Genomic DNA, 7842 nt, shown 5'->3' on the forward strand with positions numbered 1-7842 from the left:
TGAATAAAATTTCTTGCAAAATCCAGGAGAAAGAATTATATCATACACAAGAAATTTGGAGCGTGAGTAAATTGGAATTAGGTTTGGCCGATTAAACTAAAGCGGCAAAGTGAGGAGGGATTTATTTGGGGAAAAGGTTTTGGAGGCAAGGAAGAGAATTAGGGAAACAATTCTGGCCAGTTAAACGTGGGTTTATTTCTAATGAATTTAGGAAACAATTCTGATTTTTTCTTTTTCTTTCATTTATCTTTTCACTTGATGTCAAAAGTGGGTAATTCAAGTGTGGGCTAAAATTAAGGAAGAGGGGGGAACCGAAATTTTTTACCTCTAATTATTAGCCTACTAATATTATATCTTGCCCACCAAATGTTTTGTTGGGAGAAAATATAAATTTTGTGGGCACAAATCCTCTAATATTGAAAATTTTGAAGCAAATCATAGCCCTACAAAAACTCATTTTTGTGGGAAAAAAGTGAACTCCCCCTACAAGTCTCAATTTGTCAATGGATAGTGTGGTTATTGCACTATAGGATTGCTTGTCTGACAATCACATGCATGCAAGAGTGAGTCTGCATGTCTTATATGATTATTGCACTATTTTTATCCTTGCTTTAGTTTCTAAATGTTTCAGGCTTTGATTCATGGCCGTCATTTTGTCTATGTTCTTTTCCATCTTCAGCTTGTGAAGTTGCTTGAGTTGAGGGAAGCCAATCATATCAAGTTTTGCAAAATTAAAAGTTTGCTTGATGACATACTGCAAATGTACAGCAATCTGGAGCTCAATGGAATCCTAAAGTTATTAATGGATCCTACTTGTGTGGCAATTGAGCTGAAAGTTGAATTGGAGACATTAGTAAGTAAATCTATATGCATAAATTGTTCTCCATTCTTTATTTGTACTCATCATGTGTTGAAAGGAAACAATAACATGTTGAAACTTTGTGCCTAAATTTCATTTTCACCCATGCTGTGTTGATACTTTACACACTTTAACACTTCTTTGACTAGAAAAGTTTTCTGTTCAAATAATTGATCCAGTGTCATTTGATCTTCTTACTTTCAGGTGGATGAATGCAAGTCTGTATCTTGTAGAATTGGTGAAATAATCTCTTTAGAAGGCGAAAAAGATCAGAAGATGAGCTTCTGTACTTCAATGCCCCACGAGTTTTTGAAGGCACGGAGTCTTCATGGAAAGGTGTCCGAGGATTCATTTAGAGGAAGAATTTGCAGAAGTCGATGAAGCTTCAGAGGCCTTATCTATAGCTGTAAGTCTTTTAGCGTGCTTACAAAGTACTAGTAGTCTTGTTCATATCCTGTGATTGTAATGGAATAGGAAAGTTACATATACTTGATGCTTATGCTAACTTGATTATTCCTTGGCTTCTGTAAATTGTGCTAATATGTTGCTGCAGTTTGTACATTGTGCAACAGAGACACATTGATGAAAAATTTACTAACATTTAAGGATTAAGAAAAGCAGAGTAAAATGATTATTTTAAAGCTCTCTGATATTAGAGGTTTGCCTGTTAGTTCTTTAAACGGGGGTTCAATATATGATTTTCTCTTTCATCTCCTTTATGCTGAGCAAATTGAAAATGGAAGCCTACAGAACTCCAATTTTAATTTAGTGAATCATTGCATTTTATTTAACAAACTTCTGTATCTTTCCTATTCAGAAAAGATGCAGGTAATAAAGGTATACCTATCAATCTTAAAGAAAATGAACTTTTGAAGTCGGAAGGATCATGAATTACTACAACGAAGTAGGATATCGTAGCTTAGTTTACATCTCTAATACAGTCTCTGTTTGAGATTAATATATGTAGAAAGTAAAATGTTTAGTCAACATCTTAATCAAATTTAATTGAAAATAATGATTTGTTGTTATTTTTGTTGAAGGTAAGATTTAAATGATGTTACGTGTGCCCTCTCTAATTGCTTAAGTTTTTAGATCAACTGGTTCAACATACTAGCTGAGTATGCAAAGGTCAGACAAAGATCTTAGGTTTAAGCCTTATAGCTACCCATTTAATGAAGTAGTTAACGTGTTAGGCTTGATGGGTAAACATGAATCCTGCCTACAAATGAGGGGGTATGTAGAAGGCAACATTTAAATGATTACATGTGGCCCTCTCTAACAATTTAAGCTTTTAGATCAATCGGTTCAACATTTTGCTCCATAGAGGAAGGCACACATATTCAGTTTTTATTCACAATAATCAGATCCTGGAATTTTATGCTCACAATCAAATATTCAGTTTTTATTCAACACAATAGATATGTGTGGATTTTTAAAGTAGATGATCGGACGTCAACATTTTCTAGGTCAAAGAAGATTTCGTTCCTATACTGTCAAGAATCAAAACTACAACAGCTCCACTTGGAGGACCTAATGGAGAGATATTATATGCTCGTGAGCATGGAGTTGTATGGTTCAAGCCTCAAGGGAAAACGTTTTGTACATTCTTTTTGGGCTGGTACACTGGGAGAACAACAAATTAAACAGCTCAAACCTGGATTCAAAAGGTAAAAAAGTTGGAGAAGAATGGTCCACCACATGGAAGGTGGAGGAAGCAATAGCAAGGTATTTTTATTTGTGATTGTTGTAATGGAATACACTTTTCACATTTCAGTTTATCAATTACTTTCTTTCTAATAGTATCATATACTTCCATTTGATTTTCAGGTATCATGAGGCCGGTGAGAAGGCAAAAAAAAGGTGGTTAAATTGTTAACGGAACTTTCTACAGAGCTACAGACAACGATCAAAATCCCAGTTTTTGCATCCATGTTATTTGTCATTGCAAAGGCATAATTAAGCCATGTGAGGTTGCATTGGGTACTTTATTTGCTCTTGCTTTTGGATTGTATGAGGGGTCATTTGATATTTATTATTGATTAGAAGAATATTGGGTACACATTGCTATACAGAGCAAATATTCTAACTTAGGCAAATTTTCTTTTAATCCCTATAAACTAGGGATTCAGCCTAACCATAAGCAAAGGGATAGGAAACTACTTTATTAATAAATTTACATGAAATCATGTCTCTCAACACTTGCCTCCAGGTCTTTTATGGATGTTATCCATTTCTAGAGCTTGCTTGTGTTGGCGTATACCTATCAATCTTAAAGAAAATGAACTTTTGAAGTCGGAAGGATCATGAATTACTACAACGAAGTAGGATATCGTAGCTTAGTTTACATCTCTAATACAGTCTCTGTTTGAGATTAATATATGTAGAAAGTAAAATGTTTAGTCAACATCTTAATCAAATTTAATTGAAAATAATGATTTGTTGTTATTTTTGTTGAAGGTAAGATTTAAATGATGTTACGTGTGCCCTCTCTAATTGCTTAAGTTTTTAGATCAACTGGTTCAACATACTAGCTGAGTATGCAAAGGTCAGACAAAGATCTTAGGTTTAAGCCTTATAGCTACCCATTTAATGAAGTAGTTAACGTGTTAGGCTTGATGGGTAAACATGAATCCTGCCTACAAATGAGGGGGTATGTAGAAGGCAACATTTAAATGATTACATGTGGCCCTCTCTAACAATTTAAGCTTTTAGATCAATCGGTTCAACATTTTGCTCCATAGAGGAAGGCACACATATTCAGTTTTTATTCACAATAATCAGATCCTGGAATTTTATGCTCACAATCAAATATTCAGTTTTTATTCAACACAATAGATATGTGTGGATTTTTAAAGTAGATGATCGGACGTCAACATTTTCTAGGTCAAAGAAGATTTCGTTCCTATACTGTCAAGAATCAAAACTACAACAGCTCCACTTGGAGGACCTAATGGAGAGATATTATATGCTCGTGAGCATGGAGTTGTATGGTTCAAGCCTCAAGGGAAAACATTTTGTACATTCTTTTTGGGCTGGTACACTGGGAGAACAACAAATTAAACAGCTCAAACCTGGATTCAAAAGGTAAAAAAGTTGGAGAAGAATGGTCCACCACATGGAAGGTGGAGGAAGCAATAGCAAGGTATTTTTATTTGTGATTGTTGTAATGGAATACACTTTTCACATTTCAGTTTATCAATTACTTTCTTTCTAATAGTATCATATACTTCCATTTGATTTTCAGGTATCATGAGGCCGGTGAGAAGGCAAAAAAAAGGTGGTTAAATTGTTAACGGAACTTTCTACAGAGCTACAGACAACGATCAAAATCCCAGTTTTTGCATCCATGTTATTTGTCATTGCAAAGGCATAATTAAGCCATGTGAGGTTGCATTGGGTACTTTATTTGCTCTTGCTTTTGGATTGTATGAGGGGTCATTTGATATTTATTATTGATTAGAAGAATATTGGGTACACATTGCTATACAGAGCAAATATTCTAACTTAGGCAAATTTTCTTTTAATCCCTATAAACTAGGGATTCAGCCTAACCATAAGCAAAGGGATAGGAAACTACTTTATTAATAAATTTACATGAAATCATGTCTCTCAACACTTGCCTCCAGGTCTTTTATGGATGTTATCCATTTCTAGAGCTTGCTTGTGTTGGCATGTTTAATTCGATTATGCTGAACTAGATTTTGAGAGAGATTAAAAGTAGACTTATCATCATAGTAGAGTTCTGATAGTACTTACCTTGAGATTTTAATACCTTCAAGAATGATTTTCAGCCACTTAAATTCACAATTTCTATATGCCAAGGTCATCGGTTCTTCTTTTTCTATTTTCTAATTACTGCATCCTTGTTTCCCAACTCTCAATCGATGTCACAGAGCTGAGGTAGTTTATGAAAACACCAATTACTTGTTGCAGAAGCTCTCTCAAATGATCTTCAAATTTGTGATTTCCGAGATCAGTCCAACATATCTTTCTCCAGTCCAATGGGCTCCAAATCACAACTAATCTAATTCACCTTGGTTATTATTCAATCTTACCCATATAGGACAAGAAAAGATGATGACTTGTGGCTACAAAGGCTAGGAGAAGACAGTACAAAGGTATACTATTAATTAACCACCAATTATACAAAGTAAACAAGCATTTTGGACACTTTTAGAGTCTGTTCTTTCACACAGAGAGGAGGAAGCCGGGATTCCTTGATTTTTCTCACAAAACATCACTAGTAAGTGGCTAGGGTTATGGCCATATATATACTCTAGAGTTAGGTTTTAAGTTGGACCTTGAAGATGCTTAAACGGGCCAAGATTCAAACGATCGCCTATACCTATGAAATAATATTAACTCACGTTAACATCATAGCCCGGGATTTATTGAGTATCAAAAATCCCAACAAATCTCCACCTTGATACCCAATAAATCTGCAAGCAATCAAAACGCATAGTTAGCACTTGCATAATAAAGGTAGCTAATAAAATTGGATCACAAACCCTACCTCGTGTTTCCAACCTGAAACACATACCATACTTGTTTCATGTACTCACCGGGGCTAAGGTAAAAAAACACCCAAGTAGAATCAAATATTTAACAGTAAACAATCAAGAGCAAATACACATGCAATGATGATATACTATAGGATAACACATATAGATCTTTTCAGAAACACGTTCACATAGAACCACAAATTAACATCAAGTCAATCAAACCACGATAAACCACATATGCAACACATGCATAAATAATCCTATGAAAATATCTCACCACACTTATCCTATCCCATTTCGTGTTGTTCACATCTCGAGAACATATATCTCCTCTCATCACCCAACATGCTCATTAAACAGATCACTCAACTCATGTCTAATTGGCAGGTCACAATAGATCATAAGTTCTCGGGATAATCCTCTATCTCCACATCACTTCTTCCAACCTACGTGGATAATGGGTCTCCACCTAACAGAAGTGTCACTCTCACACTCCACCTGATCAGGGTCTCTTTACAAATAAAAGATCCTAGACATTTAATCACATCTCCACTCGTGATCCAAATGTCACACACCACATTCCCGGTACAAACCATAATGTACCCCTAGGCATATAAACTCTACCTCACCAAAAGACATACAACACACTACTAATGCATCAGAAATCCACTATGCATGCAAGCAATTACACTAAATAATCATATTGTCCCAAAATTCATGCAAAGCACATATCAAACATATTGAAATGCAACATACCATCATGCAACAAATTAGGCAATCACGCATATGCAGAAAGGAGCACACACAGATACATATGCAGTAACTAGGTTTATACTCAATAAACCTCGTTAGGGTCATCACTCGACCCTAAAGACAAATTCGCCTCACCTCTCATCTTAGCCTTCAGTTTATCTTTCTTCTTGGGACAATCCCTAAGGAACTGCCCAGACTTACAACAACTGTAACACCTTCTGCCACTAGACTTGTCTCGTCCCTTGCCCTTCTTCTTACTACCCTCATCACTCGAGTCACTACTCGAATCACTACCGTCTTGAGTTCTACCCAAATTCATTTGATTAAACTTCATCCTACTCATCATATGTAACTCAGCACTCCTCTTATCCTCTTTTTCAGCCTTAATCTCCATCTCCTTGCTCCTAAGCAAGTCTATAACAATCTAGGGTGTTAAAGTGTCCCCACCATATTTAATTATATTCTTAACTTCCCTATATGAATCAGGCATGGAATTAAGCAAGCTAATAGCCTTATACGTTTCAGATACCTTTTCATCACAATTAAAATATCTTAAACTAACTTGTCGAAGACATCCAGATTGTCATCAAGATCCTTTGAAAAATCCATTTTAAACTTGAAAAATCGTTCAAGCAAGTACAGTTTATTAGGAGTAGACTTAAGCAAATATAAGTTCTCCAACTTTTTCCAAAGTTCTTTAGTAGAATCAAGTTTTCCTACTTTTCTTAAAACAGTGTTAGACAGGTGTAAAATAATTGAAGTGTATGTAAGTTCATCATACTCTTCTTCTAGTGCTTCTATTAAATTTGCAGGAAAATTTGTTATCTATTGCTTTTGAAACCTTTTATTTGACCAAAATACCTTTCATCTTTTGTTGCCAAATAGAAAAATCCCCTTTTCCATTAAAAATTCCAACTTCAAAGCTTGAAGACATTTTTTTAAAAAACAGAACAACCAAATGCACAGATAAGTCATACAGAGTAATCCTAAGGTCGCAATACACACCGTTCTAAATTCTCAGGGTTTCGTAAGATTCACGATCTTAGATCAAGGGAATATTCGAACGGGTCAAGTCCAGGTGTTCTAATGGGATAATTAATACAAACACGAGGGTATATTAACAAAAAATCAAATTTCCACGCAATGCAGTAAAGTAAACACAAAAGTAGTTATTAACTTGTAATTATTAAATCCAACACTTCAAACAGGGCAAATAATTCCTAAATTTTCTAGCACAAGTAATGGTTGCCAAACAATGACAATCCCCATTGTTAATGATCACCCCCACACGATGATCTGCTAATGCAATAATGTAAAAGTTTCAGCCAATTTACCAGAGTGGACCAATCTTAGTTCATAAATTATGAGACACGCGAATTTAACACTTTAGGACCACCACTATTCGTCCTAAAGTCTCTGGAAACTGCAGCAAGCAAGAAATCATGATCGAATTTCGATCGTCTAAAGAACAATGCAGTCCAGATTCTACTACAGGCCCTAAAATAGAAAACTTTCAACACGAAAAATGTATGTGATGAACAAACTACCTGTAGAGACCGTCGCGAGATTCCCTCTTATACACCCTCACGCGTGGTTTCTCCTCTCTGCGAATGGGCCTCACTCGGCACTTGCCTTTGACAGGCGCCGCCCTACAAGGTCCATCTTGACCTGAATGTCATGCCAGTGGTCTCCATTTCCTCAAACTCCTTCTAGATTAATCGAAAAATG

The 7842-nt window shown here is 35.6% G+C and overlaps 1 pseudogene; it reads left to right on the forward strand.

Moving 5' to 3' along the window:
• Nucleotides 1–503: 503 nt before the first annotated feature.
• Nucleotides 504–4326, forward strand: LOC111369011 (annotated as a pseudogene).
• Nucleotides 4327–7842: the final 3516 nt, after the last annotated feature.

This window comes from Olea europaea, chromosome 20 (assembly GCF_002742605.1).
Source record: "Olea europaea var. sylvestris chromosome 20, O_europaea_v1, whole genome shotgun sequence".
Lineage (NCBI taxonomy): Eukaryota > Viridiplantae > Streptophyta > Magnoliopsida > Lamiales > Oleaceae > Olea > Olea europaea.